Source organism: Palaemon carinicauda, chromosome 30 (assembly GCF_036898095.1).
Source record: "Palaemon carinicauda isolate YSFRI2023 chromosome 30, ASM3689809v2, whole genome shotgun sequence".
Classification (NCBI taxonomy): Eukaryota; Metazoa; Arthropoda; class Malacostraca; order Decapoda; family Palaemonidae; genus Palaemon; species Palaemon carinicauda.
In genome coordinates, this window is record NC_090754.1 from 66,762,386 (window position 1) to 66,782,486 (window position 20,101).

The 20,101-nt window shown below is 34.4% G+C and overlaps 1 protein-coding gene across 2 annotated transcripts in view; it reads left to right on the top strand.

Annotated features, from left to right (window-relative positions):
- The window catches only part of LOC137623822 (heme-binding protein 2-like), a 95,599-nt gene that overhangs the window by 5,648 nt on the left and 69,850 nt on the right, over positions 1-20,101 (top strand). The window lies entirely within an intron of this gene.

The following is a 20,101-nucleotide window of genomic DNA, read 5'->3' on the forward strand; positions in this document are numbered from 1 at the left end:
ATTATTATTATTATTATTATTATTATTAAGTAAAATTTGGAAATCAAATCGCCTGAAATTTCATGAAAAAATCAGACTATACATTAGTTTAGTGAGATCGGTGTTACTGTATGGACACGGTTATGGTATGACAATGAAACAATATTCAACAGATATTGTAGATTTGAGAAGAAAGCTACTCAGAAGAATACTTGGATTTAGAAGGCTGGACATGATTAGAAATGAAACTATAAGAGAGATTACTCGAATGCCATATGTGGATGAGATCATGGTGAGGGGTAGATGGAGATGTTTTGGGCATGCTCTTCGTTTCCCCAAGAAAGATTAGTTCACAAAACATTCAACTGGGTTCCACAAGGCACTATAAGAGTTGGAAGACCAAGGCCTATATAGCTGAGGACTGTGAAGCTTGAAGTAGGAGACGAATAGAGAAATGTTGATTTAAAAGCTCAAAGTAGCTTAACTGAGGCCCTTTGCGTCAGAAGGCGTAGGAGATGATAATATATATATATATATATATATATATATATATATATATATATATATATATATGCGTGTGTGTAGTGTATATATATGTATGTATATATATATATATATATATATATATATATATATATATATATATATATATATATGCCTGTACAAATATAGATTTAAATACATATCTGCATACACACATATGTATATATATATATATATATATATATATATATATATATATATATATATATATATATATATATATATATACATATATATATATATATACACGTATACACATAATATATGTATGAAAGTTTAATTATAATTTATCCCATTTAGACGTGTTTTTCATATTCTTTGTGTTGACTGACTAAGTCAATGGAACCTCAGTTGCCTGAGTCCGGGTTCGATTCCCCGGCCGATCAGACGCTATTATTTTTTAATTGATTCCCCCTTGGGGAGAATCCAGATATTAGGAGGAGTACAGGTGGAGTATATGTATGTATATATTCAACTTAACATCTCTAGCACCCGTTTATGCTTTGCCACTTACCAGCCCAATGTAGCATCAAATCCCTTCCCAATTGAAGGTTAGCAATCCATATACCATAACGTCCTTCAACCTGCACTCACATCAATCACAACTTCCTTCTTGACTCATCTCAGCTTAGCATTTACAACTGCAACTCACTCTCTCTCTCTCTCTCTCTCTCTCTCTCTCTCTCTCTCTCTCTCTCTCTCTCTCTCTCTCTCTCTCAATTTAGGGTCCCTCTTTGTATAGGGGGAGTCACCACTGAGGGTAAGGTTAGTGGTAACCTACCCACAATGGCACTGAATCAAATTGAAGGTTCAAATGTTATTCGTGAGTGGCAGAGGCAATGTCTTACATACCAGCCATATATATATATATATATATATATATATATATATATATATATATATATATATATATATATATATATACATATATATATATATATATATATATATATATATATATATATATATCCTTACTGAGTGGGGATATCGTGCATGGGTATAGGTAGTAGGTTGGTCAGGGCACCAGCCACCCGTTAAGATACCACCGCTAGAGAGTTATGGGGTCCTTTGACTGGCCAGACATTACTACGGTTCACTTTCACTTTGCCTACACATACACCGAATAGTCTGGCCTATTCTTTACAAATTCTCCTCTGTCCTCGTCCACCTGACAACACTGATATTACCAAACAGTTCTTCTTCATCCAAGGGGTTAACTACTGCATTGTAATTGTTCAGTGGCCACTAAGCTACTTTCCTTTTGCTAAGGGTAGAAGAGACTCTTTAGCTATGGTAAGCAGCTCTTCTAGGAGAAGGATACTCCAAAATCAAATTATTGTTCTCTGGTCTTGGATAGTGCCATAGCCTTTGTTCCTTGGTTTTTCAATGTCTTGGGGTAGACAGGAGCACAATATTCCATCTTTTTTATCTTCCTCTTGTTATTTTTAAGTGTTTATAGTTTATATATGAAAGTAATAATAATAGTAATATTATGCATATATGGGCTAACGCTGATTTTAATGGTTCCGCAAATTTTACCTTCATTTCGCTTATTTTTAATGGAAAATTAGAGCAATATGCATACGTACTCTGATGGATAGTTTATGCATAAGCGATTATTTTCAGTTCTTAAAATGAAAAATAATCAAACCTTGAAAACAATAGCACAATAATTAATATATGTCTTGGTAATCAGTATCCCCATAATACTGAGTAAGTCAACGGGTGCTTTGTATAAAGCCTAACATAACCTAATCATATTTAAAGGTTTAAAGGTTGCTCATGAATGTCAGAGGCAAAGGACAGTGACATTGCCTTAGTAAGCAAGACAATGCCCTAGGGAGTGAGGTGAATTCAGTATTATAAAGGAAGTTCCAACATCTTCATATTTTTGGTTGATTATATTCGTAATCTTTCTTGCCAAGTTCGTTTTACGTGTCCGGTTTTTTTTTTTTTTTTTTTTTCAACAATTAAATGTCGAATAGAAGGTCGATTCAGTGAAAATAAAGGTTCAAATCACATTCATTCATCTGGATATTATTATTATTATTATTATTATTATTATCATTATACAAGTTAATCTACAAATACATGAGCTCAACGGGGAAAGTAGGCCTAGTGGGGAAATGAAAGATACGTAAAGAGTAAACTTTTTAAAAATAATTATTCTCACGTATGTCAAGATATATTATATTGCTGAATACAGAAGTAGCATATAAACTACGAACGAAAAGTGAAACTTATATAAAACTACCTACTCTCGTAGAAAAGATTTGCCCCAAATTCAAGCTTCTGAAATTCGACAATTTAGTCACATCTAGAATACTTCAAAAGTTCAAACTTGCAGCGAAAGTTTTTATGTTGAACTGGGTGACATAATTCTATTTTTATATTTGTTTTATGAAAGATGTATTTTAAGCCCGCTCCACGCGAGCGGTTTGAAACCGTGCGGTTGCAACCGTGTGGTTTAGGAATCAGTTTGATTAAATGAGGCCCTTCACACGATGCGGGAAATAACCGTGCGGCAGAATAACCGGACGGTAGGGATTTCCAACCCGTATGTACTGCTAAGTATATGTTATTGTTCTTGAAATATTTAATTTTAATTTTTCATAACTTCTCATGTAGTTGACTCATTTCCCTGTTTCCTTTCCTCGTTGGCCTAATTTTCTCTGTTGGAGCACTTGGGCTTGTAGCATCCTGCTCTTCTAACTAGGGTTGTAAATTCGCTAATAATAATAATAATAATAACATATTGAGTCCAGCGAAAGAAAGGATAATTTCTGTCGAAATTCACCGTTTTTCTTCGAAACAAATATGACACAGAATACAAATATCTGTAGTTTGGCCAGGGCACCAGCCACCCATTGAAATACCACCACTAGAGAGCTAGGGGGTCCTTTGACTGGCCAGACAGTACTATATTGGATCCTTGTCTCTGGTTACGGTTCACTTTCCCTTTACCTACACATACACCGAATAGTCTGGCCTATTCTTTACATATTCTCCTCTGTCCCCATACACCAAACAATTCTTCACCCAAGGGGTTAACTATTGCAATGTAATTATTCAGTGGGAACTTAACTCTTGGTATGGGTAGAAGAGACTCTTTGGCTATGGTAAGCAACTCTTCTAGGAGAAGGACACTCCAAAATCAAACCATTGTTCTCTAGTCCTGGGTAGTGCCATAGCCTCAGTACCATGGTCTTCCACTGTCTCTTGGGCTAGAGTTCTCTTGCTTGAGAGTACACACGGGCACACTATTCTATCTAATTTCTCTTCCTCTTGTTTTGTTAAAGTTTTTATAATTTATATAGGAAATATATATTTTAATGTTATTACTGTTCTTAAAGTATTTTATTTTTCCTTGTTTCCTCTCCTCACTGGGCTATTTTCCCAGTTGGGGCCCCTGGGCTAATAGCAAGCTGCTTTTCCAACTAGGGTTGTAGCTTAGCAAATAATAATAATAATAATAATAATAATAATAATAATAATAATAATAATAATAATAATAATAAACGTTTTCCAATTTCCTATCAATGACATTCAATCCCAACTGTTTCTTTTCCAACACATGCACTCTCGGGCTAAGTTTTCCTTGAACCGAACCGTTTCCTGTTAATCTAGTTAGGGACGGTGCATGTGACTCATCTCGCATGGTTGCTTGTTTGGTGTTGGTGTGTGTTGTTTCATCAATTTCTTGTGCTACCTCTGTTTGTTTGTTTTTCCTTTAATTCGCTTTGTGGAATGTTGAGATTTTCCTGTGTTCTTATTCTCGTACGTGGTTTATAATCCCGGTGTTGATACAAATGTAGTGTATATATATATATATATATATATATATATATATATATATATATATATATATATATATATATATATATATATATATATACTGTATATATATGGTATCTATATATATATATATATATATATATATATATATATATATATATATATATATATATATACTGTATATATATATGGTAACTATATATGCATATATATATGTATACGGTATATATATATATATATATATATATATATATATATATATATAATATGTATATGGTATATATATAAATATATATATATATATATATATATATATATATATATATATATATATATACTGTATATATATGGTATCTATATATATATATATATATATATATATATATATATATATATATATATATATACTGTATATATATATGGTAACTATATATGCATATATATATGTATATGGTATATATATATATATATATATATATATATATATATATATATATATATATAATATGTATATGGTATATATATAAATATATATATATATATATATATATATATATATATATATATATATATATATATATATTTATATAATATGTATATGGTATATTTATATCATATATGTGTATATATAATATGTATATGGTATATTTATATTATATATATATGTATATTATATATAATTGGTATTATTATTTTTCTATTGCTACGCAAGGATAATTATATGAACTTAACACATTTGTATTTCTTTTAATTACTGTATGATGATGAATTACTTATTCCCTTCACTACCTTTGATTTAAACATTTATTTTGGTATGTTCATTCGTATATAATTACAGCTAAATAAGTCTGAGATTATAATTATGTAAGTAAGTACACAACCAAATCGCTTATTCTTCGAAAAAGAATAGAGGTTTTACGGCAATCATAACGCTTTTCTGTTTTCTTTTTATTTATTTTTCAAATTCAGTTACGTAGAATATATAGAACTAGGGAAAACATAAACAAGAGATGTGCTTGGTTTTAGTCAACAAGGAAAATATTTTGTAGAAGAGGCCAAAGTTTTTCTTGGGCGTATTTTTCTTGGAAATAGAACTGAGAGAGATGAAAACGCGTTGTTTACTATTTTATTCTTGCATTTTAATTTTTATGATTGATAGCGTGTAAAGCTTTCAGGCTTGTGTATATATATATATATATATATATATATATATATATATATATATATATATATATATATATATATATATATATATTCCTTCAGTCCCACATAAATTAAAGTACGAGATGTATCGCTATTGGTAAACTAAAATAGCCTTTGAAAAGTAACGTCATACAAATTATCAAAGGATCAGGAAAGTAGATTATGGAAATCTGCCATTCCCAGGTTTACATCTTCCATGAAGAATTTGTTATTCGTTGCTGGGGCAAAAAGCCTTTTATCCTTCTCAATGGTTATGAGAAAGGCACCACAACTATGTTCGAGATTGAAGGTTACAAAGGCCTCTGATTTAATGAGCTCAATGAAGCACCTATTCCCGGAGTGTGTCGGGTTATTATCCTTGCAACATAGCCTGTTCAAACTGGTACCATCCAGCATGTAAGAGAGGACAGACAGCATGGCAAGGAGGTCACTGGGTTAGGGAGGCAGGCATGAGGCAACCATTGTCAAAGGCACAAGGTTGCGGTCTGGCAAGATTGAAGGAAAAAGACGCTCACGTAATTTTAAAATAATGGTTTTCAGACAGCTAAATCGTCATCATCACCTCCTACGCCTATGGACACAAAGGGCCCCAGTTAGATTTTGCCAGTCATCTCTATCTTGAGCTTTTAAATCAATACTTTTCCAATCGTCCTCTCCTACTTTATAGTCCTCAGCCATGTAGGTCTGGGTCTTCCAACTCTTCTAGTGCCTTGTGGAGCCCAGTTGAAAGTTTTGTAAACTAATCTCTCCTCGGGAGTGCAAAAAACATAACCAGACCATCTCCATATGCCAAATACAGAACAAAAATCAACTGTATTGGTCAATACAGAACGAATCTGTATTTTACAGAAAAGGTGACAACCCATATTAGTATGGTTTGTTATGTGCCATCGAACGAAAATCTCCCCCCATCCTCAATCTGCACTAGCCAGCGTGGTGATGAAAACTGGCCAAACCCTAGACATGAATTGATAATCCTGAGGGTTTTATCCTACAGTGGATTAGAAACAGCTGCGTTTTATATATATATATATATATATATATATATATATATATATATATATATATATATATATATATATATATATATATATGTGTGTGTGTGTGTGTGTGTGTGTGTGTGTGTGTGTGTTATTTTTATTATTCTTATTACTTGCTAAGCTACAACCCTAGTTGGAAAAGCAGGATGCTATAAGCCCAGGGGTTCCAACATGGAAAATAGCCCAGTGAGGAACGGAAACAAGGACAAATGAAATATTTGAAGAACAGCAACACTAAAAAATATTTCCTATATAAATTAGAAAAACTCCAACAAAACAAGAGGAAGAGAAACAAAACGAGCAGCGTGCCCGAGTGCACCTTCAAGCAAGAGAATTCTAACCCAAGACACTGGAAGGCCATGGTACAGAGGCTAGGGCACTACCCAAGACTAGAGAACAATAGTTTGATTTTGGAGTGTCCTTCTCCTAGAAGAGCTGCTTACCATAGCTGAAGAGTCTCTTCTACCCTTACCAAGAGGAAAGTGGCCACTGAACAATTACAGTGCATCAATTAATTCCTTAAGAGGAGAAGTGTTTGGTAATCTCAGTGTTGTTAGATGTATGAGGACAGAGAGTATGTATAGAATATGCCACACTATTCGGTGTATGTGTAGGGAAAGGGAAAATGAACCGTAACCAGAGAGAAAGATCGAATGTAGTAGTCTGGCCAGTCCAGTCAAAGGACCCCATTACTCTATAGTGGTAGTATCTCTACGGGTGGCTGGGGTTATGAGTGTTTCAGCATAGGAGTTTATTCTTGATTGATTCACAGTATAAAATTTATGAATTTGGTCTGTATGACCTGGCGTTGGGGTCTGTAAGACCATTCAGCAAAGTGTAACCAGCGGTGGGGACCCCAGTAGTTAAACTATGAATTAAAGAGGTTGGACAACATGGTGGAAGAAACTTAGTGGAAACGGAGGTATGGGACATATAGAATAAGTGCAGCTATGTGTGGAAGGAAGGATGTAAATGCCCTTGAATGATGTCTGTGCATCCTACGATGGGCACTGACAGCACAGGTCCCCCATCTGCTTGAGAGGAATTAAGGCATGGAAATTTCTCGTTATAATCTTGGGTCGTTGCCAGCAATTTGGATACGTTGAAAAATACTAGATTATGGATTACTTATTCTATACAAGATCCAGAGACACAGGTCACGCAGGTCTTTTAATGAGCTTAACGGTCTTCGTCAACTAAAGATTTCTTGTGTAGATTATGTTATAAAAGTATGGTAGACCATTACTACTGACAAACTAACGAAACTAGGTCTGTTGTTGTTTTGCAGAATAACCAAAAGCTGTTTCTTTCTTTGCTTCTTGTTGACGTTTTTGCAAGGACTTGTTTTTTACAGCAAGGATTTCGTTGCTCCATCTGCAAGGACTGATGCTCTGATTTCATTTGCAAGGTCTTTTGTTAATGTACGTTCTTATACTATTACTGACGCGTCCTCTTTAAAGTAGCATGAAGGGAAAGGATAGAATTCTACCGCCTTTGAGAGAACTCATTTCATTACATCTTCCTGTTATTATCATTGTTTACATCACTCATCGTCATCGCATTCTGTAAAGTGGTATAACCTCAGAAGTAAAGATTTCTCCACTCCGCATAACCAGCGCGACGTATCACGTTTTTTTTTCTTTTTTTTTTCTTTTTTTTTTCGTTTTTTTTACATATTAAAACCAAGAGATCTTTGATATAATTAGACGTTGCTGTCCATAAGCCAGAGAATGTTAAGTCTACTTTCTTATCTCCTCAAACTAAATGAAAATCAAGGTTAGATATGAATGTCTGAAATCAGCAGACAAGAGTCTTACGGTCTTATCAAACAACATCTAATTAACTTCATTGTAATTTATGTCACTTATCCTCGCACCCTAATTTTAACCTTGCTTTTACCTCCGCTCCCTATCTCCCTTTCCTTCATCTTGTTGCCATACCACTTACAACTTCATACTGCGCTGATCAAACAATTACATAACATTATTTGGACTTCCCTGCCCCAGACATACATCCGTTTTCTAGTGTATCCGGGCAGTTAAAAGTTACATCTTAGTTATGTGAAATGGCATGTACACGCACACACACATTCAACCCTGTCCTTTTTCCCAATTACAACTTGCTGGTTCGGTAATTTGTGGGGGAGTGTGATTTCCGAGTGTAGACTACCTCTCGGGTACCTTGCTTTCGGTGTACCCCCTCTCACCATAATAACATTTGCTTCTCCTTGAATTTAGTTTGTTTAACTTCTCTCTGCAGTTACCATTTGCGTTAAAATGAAAGTTGCCACTTTAAAGTAATGAAGTTTTTTCCTCTCTCTCTCTCTCTCTCTCTCTCTCTCTCTCTCTCTCTCTCTCTCTCTCTCTCTCTCTCTCTCTCTCTCTCTCTCTCTCTCTCTTATAGATGCAAATGATACGATTGTCTTAGTGCTGCATTCTGAACACTAAGATTACGGTTTTTTTGTTACGGAAATAGAATGAAGTTATACTAGTCATTGGTCTTACCAGCTTTTGTAAGGGTTTTGAGTTACAGTGAGACCCGATGATCAAGCACTAAAAGATGGCAACCAACCACCCGTTGAAATACTGCCTCTAGAGAGATTTTGGGTCCTTTGACTGGCCAGATAGTACATTGGATCCTTCTCTTTGGTTACTGCTCATTTCCCTTTGCCTACACATTATTATTATTATTATTATTATTATTATTATTATTATTATTATTATTATTATTATTAAGCTACAACCCTAGTTGGAAAAGCAGAATGCTTTAAGCTCAGGGGCCCCAACAGGGAAAATAGCACAGTGAGGAAAGGAAACAAAGAAAAATAAAATATTTTAAGGACTGTAATAACATTAAAATAAATAATTCCTATATAAACTAAAAATACTTTAACAATACAAGAGAAAGAGAAATTAGATAGAATAGTGTGCCCGAGTGTACCCTCAAGCAAGAGAACTCTAACCCAAGGCAGTGGAAGACCATGGTACAGAGGCTATGGCACTACTCAAGGCTAGAGAACAGTGGTTTAATTTTGGAGTGTCCTCCTCCTAGAAGAGCTGCTTACCATAGCTAGAGAGTCTCTTCTACCCTTGCCAAAAGGAAAGTAGCCACTGAACAATTACAGTACAGTAGTTAACCCCTTGGGTGAAGAAGAATTGTTTGGTAATCTCAATGTTGTCAGGTGTAAGAGGACAGAGGAGAATCTTTAAAGAATAGGCCAGACTATTTTTTTCATGCGTAGCAAAGGGAAAGAACCGTAACAAGAGAGAAGGATTCAATGTAGTACTGTCTGGCCAGTCAAAGGATCCCATAACTCTCTAGCGGTAGTCTCTCAACGGGCGGCTGGTGGCCTGGCTAACCTACTACCAAATAGTTTGGTCTATTCTTTATATATTCTCTTCTGCCGTCATACACCTTACAACACTGAGATTACCAAACAATTCTTTGCTCAAGAGGTTAGTTTCTGCACTGCAATTGTTTGGTGGCTACTTTCCTCTTGGTAAGAGTATAAGAGACTCTTTAGCTATGGAAAGCAGCTCTTCTAGAAGAAGAACACTCCAAAATCAAACCATTGTTCTCTCTTCTTGGATAGTGCCATAGCCGAGTCTATACCATGGCCTTCCACTGTCTTGGGCTAGAGTTCCCTTGCTTGAGGGTACACTCTGGCACACTATTCTATCTTATTTCTCTTCCTTTTGTTTTTCAAGTTTTTATAGTTTATGTTTGAAAGATTTATTCTAATGTTACTATTCTTAAAATATATTATTCTGATTGTTAATTACGTCACTTTCCTTACTGGGCTATTTTCCCGTTGGAGCTCTTGGGCTTATAGCATCTTGCTTTTCCATCTAGGTTTGTAGCTTGGCAAGTAATGATAATAATTGGGTATTTTAGAATCAGTTTGAACTTTATCAAGTCTTGGGTCCAGTTAGACTAATCGCTGATGATCTGACCATGATTTATTCTTTTTTTTTTAGATAAGATAAAAGTGATACCAAGATAAGAAAATATCGAAGGTCGTCATCACCGATTAAAAAACCTATTTATGTATTTTGTTAGAAGACTTGTGTAGCAATTGCTCTTCTAAAAGATTAGATTTCTTTGATGGGTTCCGTTTGAGAAATTGTTCGGACATTGCTGCCTTGAATGTTATGAGCATGATTGAGCTACTGGACCGTGATTAGGATTCTAGTTGATTAAGATGCGATCTTATTTGTCTGATTAGATGTGTTACCTTGTTAGCGCAGTTCACTATGAACACACAAATCTGCAACAATGGAGTTTCTGTTCAAGTGTGGAGGGATGAAATCAGAATATGGAACTTTCATATATATATATATATATATATATATATATATATATATATATATATATATATATATATATATATATATATGTGTGTGTGTGTGTGTGTGTGTGTGGATGTATATATATATATATATATATATATATATATATATATATATATATATATATATATATATATATATTAATAATGAAAATAAATATTTACCTTACATTGGAATCTAACCTTAGTTTAAAGGTTTAAAGGTCGAACATGAATGGCAAAGGCAAGGGACCTTGACAATACCGTAGCAGGACACTGTCCTAGAGACTAACCATATATATATATATATATATATATATATATATATATATATATATATATATATATATATATATGATCAGTGCCAAAGCCCCCATCTCCTCCGAAGCTAGGACCATGGAGGGCCAGGCAATGGCTGCCGGTGACTCTGCATTTGAAGGATGGTAAGGTTGCAGACCCTACAAGAAACTATAGAATTTGAGCAGGTCTAAAATCCAGTCCAGTAGATCGCCAGACAGGGACGTTTTTAACACGCTATCACAGTCCTTCAAATGAAGGGCAAATCTTGCCACCAGTAAGAATTGCAGTATTTCAGGATATACCTGGCGAGTTTTACCTAATTTCCCAACCCATCTGGTAATCCAATTGATATGTATATATGAGCAAATATTTATATTCATATATATTTTATATGTAATATATATTCAGTATGTCTATATTATTTATACATATGTATACTGTATATATCATCATCATCATCAGCCGTTACTAGTCCACTCAGACATGTCCTTCCACTTGCGTCTGTTTATGATCTTTATGTGACAGTTCATACCTGCAAACTTTCTTGGCTCGTCAATCCACCATTTTCTCTTCCATCTGCTGCTGCTTTTGCAATCTCTAGTGACCCATGTTGGTATTCTTGTCCAACTACTATCTGTCATTCTCATTATATGTCCTGACCATCTCCATTTCTTTTTCTTACATGTTGTTAGAATATCCTCTACTTTAGTTTGCTCTCTTATCCATGTTGCTCTTTTTCTGTCTCTTACTGTTGTTCCCATCATTATTCTTTCTATAGCTCTTTGAGTTGTAACTAGCATGTGTTACAATGCTTTAGTAAGGCTTCACGTTTCTGATGCCTAAGTTAATACTGGTAGAACCATCTCATTAAATACTTATCTTTTAGAGAAAGTAGCATTTTACGTTTTATAATCTCATTTTGTTTACCCAAGGCTCTCCATCCCATGCTTATCCTTCTTTTAATTTCGGTCTCGTGTCTTGGGGAAACGCTTGCTGGCTAAATACGTATATTCATTACCAATCTTTATAGGTTCATCCATAACGCTTATTTGTTGTCTCACCATTTTTATTGAAGATAATCTTAGTTTTACTCATGTTCATTTTCAGTCCTACATTTCTGCTTTCTTAATTCAAATTTTCTATCATATGTAATTGCTCCAATCATTCACTAATACAACTCATGTCATCTGCAAATCTTAAGCTGTTAAGATTAATTCCTACATTATGCCAATGTAAATTCTTAAAAATTTCATTTAGGCCTGCTGTGAATAATTTAGGAGAGATGAGGTCTCCCTGTCTAACCTTTCTCAATCGGAATTTGTTCACTATATGTAGTTTTAGGATTGCTGTACTTCCTGTATAGATATCTTCTAGTGTTCTAACATAAAATTCATTCTTTCTTTGAAGGGATTTCATTACTGCTGAGCCTTTGACAGAATCAAAGGTTTTCTCATTGTCTATAAATGTCAATTATAGTGGTCTTGCATACGCAGGTGATTTTTCCATTAGCTTGTTGATTACATATGGTCATTGGTGAATAACCACTTGTAAAGCCTGCCTGTTCTCTTGTGTGATTAAAGTCTGTCTTTCTATTTGGCCCAATATGATCTTTTTGAATATTTCATATATTGCGGAGATTAAATTTATTGGGCGGTAATTTAATATTCTTGTCTCCCTTTTTGTGAATTGGTATAATGATAAAGTTTTTCCATGCTGTATGTATAAAGCATTTTTGCTGGCATTTTATATAAAGTTCAGCAAGTTTTACTACTATGAAATCTCCTCCATCTATTATTAAATCAATTGTTAGGCCATTTTCTCCTGCTGTTTTGCCTCTTTTCCTGTCTTCTAATACTTTCTTTAATTCTCCCACTGATACGTTTGGTTCCAGTTTAGGTGTTTCATTATTTCTATTGGCAAAGTTATTTTTTTATATCATTATTGTATAGGATTGTATAGAAATTTGCAATGTTTATCACTCCATCTCTAATGTTGATAATATTTCCATTTTCATCTGTTAGCGCTCTGTCCCCAAGGCTTCGTTTCATCAATTTGATACTTCTTCCTTTCTTTAGTGTTTCCTCAAATTTGGTCTGAGTGTGTTTTTGTTTATTGTTTTGGATAGTTCTGCTAATTGTATCTCATATCTCTTTGGTTTTACCCTCATTTCTAATATTTTCTGTTTTAGGTTTTGTCTTTTCTGTCAGTTTTCCTAGATCTTGTCTAGGAACATTTCCACCTATCTCTTGTGCTCATTCCAATGCAAATTTGTTAAATTACTGTTCATTTCTTCTTTATATGCTTCCATTTCATCATTATATATGCTATTGATTTAATCCGTGAAAAGTGGAATTTCAAGACACATGATAGTAGCCTATCATAGTTATGATACCGTCATCATCATCTCCTCCTACGCCTATTGGCGCAAAGGGCTTCGGTTAGATTTCGCCAGTCGTCTCTTATCTTGAGCTTTAACGCTTCATAGACCTGAGTTATGTGGGTCTTCCAACTCTTCTAGTGCTTTGTGGAGCCCAGTTGAAAGTTTGGTGAACTAATCTCTCTTGAGGAGTGCGAAGAGCATGCCCAAACCATCTCCATCTACCCCTCGCCATAATCTCATCCACACATGGCACATAAGTAATCTCTCTTATAGTTTAATTTCTAATTCTGTCCTACCATTTAACTTCCAATATTCTTCTGAAGTCTTTGTTCTCAGGTCTACAAAATCTGTTGGATATGGTTTCATTGTCATACCACGACTCATTTCCATACAGTAACACCGGTCTCGCTAAACTGATATATAGCCTATTTTATTTATATGTAATTTAAAGTCATTTGATTTGCAAATTTTACTCTATCTAAACATTGTCTGATTTTTTTTTGTAATCTTTCATTAAACTCCATTTCTAAAGACCCTGTGCTAGAGATCGTGTTTCTAAATGTTTAAATGATTCCACCTCATTAATCCTTTCTCCTTCCAATGATATTTCATCATCCACTGCATATTCCGTTCCCATCATCTTTGTCTTGCCTCTATTTATCTTGAGCCCAACCTCATGTGATATTTCATGCATTCTGGTAAACAAGCTTTGCAATTCCTTTGTTGTTTTGCTGATAAGGACAGTCATCAGCATACTCTAGGTCCGGTAATTTCCTGTTTCCAATCCAGTCCAATCCTTCTCTGCTCTCCCCAAGTGTTCTATGCAATTAATAATCCATGAAGAGGATAAACAACATAGTTGACAACACATTCCCTTGGATTATTCCACTGTTCACTGGAAATTCATTTGATAGGACTCCATTAACTTTGCACTTGCTATGCTCATGAACAGACTTAATCAAATTCACATATTTAAGAGGAACTCCATAATAACGCAGGACTCTCCTTAAAATTGGCCGGTGCACACTATCAAAGGCTTTTTCATAGTCCAAAAAATGCCATCAAAAGTGGATTTCTATATTCTACACATTGCTGTACAACATGTCTTAAAATGAAAAACTTGGTCTGTACAACTTCTACCTTTGTGAAATCCTGCTTATTCGTCTCTCAGCATTTTATCAATCTTTCTCTCTAGACTTTTTAGAACGAGCATACTGTATATTTTAATGACAAATGACGTGAGTGTGATGCCTTTGTAATTATTACAGTCAAATCTTATTTTTTTTTTTTTTGCCATTTTCACCAACAGTCCTACCTCCCATCCATCAGGTTTTGCCTCTTCATGCTACATTCTATAAAATAATCCTGTAAGTAGTTTGAGAGTCACTTCATTTTCGGCTAAAATCATCTTGGCAGTTATTCCGTTGTATCCAGGGGCTTTCCATCTCTTGATTGTTTAATGATGGCTTCGACTTCAAACTGACTGAATTTATTCATGGGCACATCAAGGTCTTCCTCAGTTTCAGGTATATCAATCAAATTATCCCCTCCATATCTCCTATTCATGACTTCAATAAATTGTTCCATCCAACGTTGCCTTTCTTCATCTTGTTATTATAACAGATCCATCTCTCTTTTTGAGGGGTATAAGCTTCTTCGTTCTTGCCCCAGTAGAGATTTAATTGATAACTCTATGAGCTATTCTTACATCATAGCCACTCTCTGAATTCATAGCTTTGTCAGCCTCGTCTGCTTTCCTGTCTGAATAATATTCTCTCCAGTCATTCCTTGCTTTTCTTTTGACCTCACTATCAATACTGGAATACTTAACATGCTCTACCATGTAATTTTCATTACTTCCTCGAAAACTTTCAATAGTTGATTTCACACTTTGTCTTCTTTTTATAGTATCCCAAGTATCATTTGATATCCATGGTTTTCTCCTAGTAACTGCCTGTCCCAAAACTTCACTACGAACTGACTGATATAGGTTCTTAATTTCTCACCATTCTTCATTAATTGTCCATGTATAATTATGGATGTCCGTGCTGGAAAAGAGTACCAACAATAAAAAAAATTGTTTCTTGAACTTAAACATATAAGGTGTGCTCAGTTTTCATTTGCAACTTTATCAAGACCCTCAACACCCATCACATTCTCTATATCTTGATTATTCCTTCCAAATTTAGCATTGACGTCACCAATTACAATTTCCAAATCTCTTTCTGGGATCTCATCTATTACATTCTGCAGCTCTTCATGGCATTCATCTTTCCTTTCTTCAGGGGAATCATTTGTTGGTGCATAGCAAACTATAATGCTCATATTGCATTGCTTTGATTTGAACTTTGATAGTAATAATCTACTGTTTACAGCTCTCCACTCGGTTAATGTCTTTTCTGCTCTTGGTGTCATCATCAGTCCTACCCCTTCCCTTCTAACTCCAGCTGATCTTCCTGAGTAGATATATATATATATATATATATATATATATATATATATATATATATATATATATATATATATATATATATATATATATTTATATTTATATTTATATTTATATATATATTTATATATATATATGTATATATATATATATATATATATATATATATATATATATTATATATATATATATATATATATATATATATATATATATATATATATGTATGTATATATATATATATATATATATATATATATATATATATATATATATATATATTGCCTTGGTCTACAGTTTCCTTACCAGTCCCCATACAACTTGTTTCACTTAGGGCCAAGATATCCAAACTATATTTCACAAATTCATTCTCCACTTGCTGTAACTTCTCAACCTGATTCATGGTTCTAACATTCCAGTTACTTGTTTTCAATTTTTCTTTAGTATTTATTAGCCGGGAGATTCTTAGCACCCCGCTACGCCCGGGACTGCGGGCCCATTCTGTCAGGTAGCAGAACCTAAAATATGATTAGTAGGTCCTGAGCATGACCATGGCCGTACCATGAGCAGTATTATGAGTGCCGTTCATGAATTCAAATATTCATACTGCGAGCTTAGCCATAGTTTATGACCTGTCAAGTAGTATGTTGTCAATAGAATTTTATTGGAAATAAGTGGTATTTATTTCACACGGTAAGTAATTTGGTTATGGATCTTATGAGATTTAATGTTTGAATCTTCAATTTGAAAAAAAAAGATTAGTGGAATTACTTTTCTTAAAGATGAATAGGTAAAATTGCTCAGTTTCAACGTTGAAATGTGGTTTATTTTTTTTAAAACAATTTCATGCCGTCTTTGAAAACCATATCTGTAACATGTTATATAACAATCTGATCGTGGTAGGCCTACTTCGATAATATTTCCTTATCAACAGAACTCTCATTTCAGGCTTATTTTACCTGCCAAGTCCGTAGGTCAAAATTCGAAAACAAAAGACCAGAGTTGAATAACCCTCATGGAGAGTGTTTGAAACTATAGTGGTAGGCCTATAGATGGCCTGATTTGACTGATTTTGAAGAGGAACGTTTATCTCGCTCCCTTTGTATGTAAAATCCACCCTCCTTCCCTCCTTAGGGTGTAAAATGCTACCAGTGAACCTCGTGGTGTCCACTGTAAGCTTACTTGAGGATATTTAGTGTTCCTTCGACCCGTATGACTGAGCCTTCTATGTAGCTTTCTACCATACCTCCTTCCATCTTGCTGTTCAACTTCTTTAGAACATTCCTTCATAGTGCAAAAAAAAAAAAAAAAAAAAAAAAAAAAAAAAAAAAAATACATACATAAGGGAGATACATTTCATCTCCCCTATATAATTTTCTCTGTATAATGAAGAGCAACGTGTCTGGCTTTATCTATAAACGTATTTCTTTACTGTCACGCTCAGTGGCATTGCCAGACGTATGGCTAATCGGTCTCTCCCCGTCTCTTGGATATGAGGTAAAGGTTTCTAGGTTTCTGGTTTCAGTTTCATCACCATAGATACTCACCAGAACGTCATTCAGGCAAGGACCCCCCTCCCCCATTTTGGTGCCCAACTACAGCAGTCGCCTCCCCAGTAAACGGCTTAGACTCACGGTCCCGGGCTGGGATCGACCTGCTGCCATCGAAGGCTAGGCAAACACGTTACCACTGTACTAGCCAGGAGGGAGAGAGGATGTAGTCATACCTTAGTGAGAGGAGGATACTCCCAAAGTTCACTCGGAAACCACTACTTCCCACAAATTACCGAAACTATCGTTTTGTAGTTAGGAAAGGGGAGGAGATGGTAAGGGTTGAATCTATGTGAATATCTATCAATATTTATACATCCTTTTTAACGGCTTGTCTACACTATAAAGAATTGTTATGAATCTGAATCCTTCGTTTAAATGCCCATTTTTAAAGACGATTGTTTGTAATGTGCCTTTGACACATTTCCTTTCAATTTGCACGATCTTCAACGTCAGCTGTCACTGAAATGCAATTTGAACTAACTGGGTTTCATTGGCCTTAATTACGTATGATTGGAGTGCGTCGTTATCAATCGAGTGCGCTAGTGTAGTGTACCTATCGTGTTCCATCTTAAGCGTCACGATTGCTTGCAGCAGCTGGTTCATTGGAAGTGACAATTAACAATTTCTTACCAGCGTCAGTTGGAAGTGTGGGCTACTACCGTTTGTCTTTCTTAGAATGGCATTTTTTTTCGTACACATTATGACTAATATTATCAATAATATCTAAAAGTCTATTTCTGAAGGTTTAATGCCATTGCGTGGAATACTAGAGAGCAAAAAGTAAAAGAAAAAAGCAAGCCTTAGTTGTATTTAATTAACTTTATTATTATTATTATTATTATTATTATTATTATTATTATTATTATTACTTGCTAAGCTACAACCCTAGTTGAAAAAGCAGGATGCTTTAAGCCTAGGGGCTCCAACTGGGAAAATTGCCCATTGAGTAAAGGAAATGAGGAAAAATAATATATTTTAAGAACACTAGCAACACTAAATTGAATATCTCCTATATAAACTATAAAAACTTTAACAAAACAAGAGGAAGAGAAATAAGATAGAACTGTAATAAGAAAAAATTTAACTTTATAATAATGAAATTGTGGTAAACCACAATCGCTAATACTTAACGTTCCAAATTATTCCTTACAATGGTTAGTTAGCTAACTATACACACTCTTCTTTCGCCCATCTTTCCTATCAGTTAGAAAAGGTAATTTGAAAGAACAAAAACTAATAGCTAACTATACACACTCTTCTTTCGCCCATCTTTCCTATCAGTTAGAAAAGGTAATTTGAAAGAACAAAAACTAATAGCTAACTATACACACTCTTCTTTCGCCCATCTTTCCTATCAGTTAGAAAAGGTAATTTGAAAGAACAAAAACTAATAGCTAACTATACACACTCTTCTTTCGCCCATCTTTCCTATCAGTTAGAAAAGGTAATTTGAAAGAACAAAAACTAATAGCTAACTATACACACTCTTCTTTCGCCCATCTTTCCTATCAGTTAGAAAAGGTAATTTGAAAGAACAAAAACTAATAGCTAACTATACACACTCTTCTTTCGCCCATCTTCCCTATCAGTTAGAAAAGGTAATTTGAAAGAACAAAAACTAAATATCCAAGTGACATAGTGATACCCGAACTGACAACAGATTGATTGAAGAGTTTGATATCTAATTGCGCTGATCAAAGTGTTGACATGTGAGGAAATGTCGTAATGGGGTCTTGGGGATCCGGGACCGGATTCAAGAAGACAATTTTCTGTCAAGTTACTTTCACCTTTGAGGGTTGTTTTTCTGATCCTATTATTATTATTATTATTATTATTATTATTATTAGCTTATCTGTAACCCTAGTTGGAGAAGCAGGATGCTATAAGCCCAAAGGGCTCAAACAGGGAAAAGTAGCAGACATGGAAACATTGCTGTACAGGACCTAAATGATCTGTTTGTCGTATACATTTTAGGTATTTCGAGTATCATACAGGATGTTATTATTATTATTATTATTATTATTATTATTAGCTAAGCTACAACCTTAGTAAGAACAGCACGATGCTATAAGCCAGGGTGCTCCAACAGGAAAAACTAGACTAGTGAGGAAAGGAAATGAGAGAATAAACACTACAAAAAAAGTAATTAACAATTCGAATAAGATGATTTAAGAACTGTAACATTAAAATAAATCTTCCATGTATAAACTATAAAAACTAAAAAAAAATAGGATTGGAAGTAAGATAGAAAAGTGTGCTCGAGTGTACCCTCAACCAAGAGAATTCTACCACAAGATAGTGGAAGACCATGGTACAGAGGCTATGGCTTTACCCAAGACTAGAGAAAAATGGTTTGATTTTGAGTGGTGTCCCTCTCCTAAGAGTTGCTTATCAAAGCTAAAGAGTCTCTTCTACCCTTACCAAGAGTAAATTAGCCACTGGACAATTACAGTGCAGTAGTTAACCCGTTGAAAGAAGAATTGTTTGGAAAGAAAGTGCTATACTAATGGGTGTATGTGTCAGCAAAGGAAA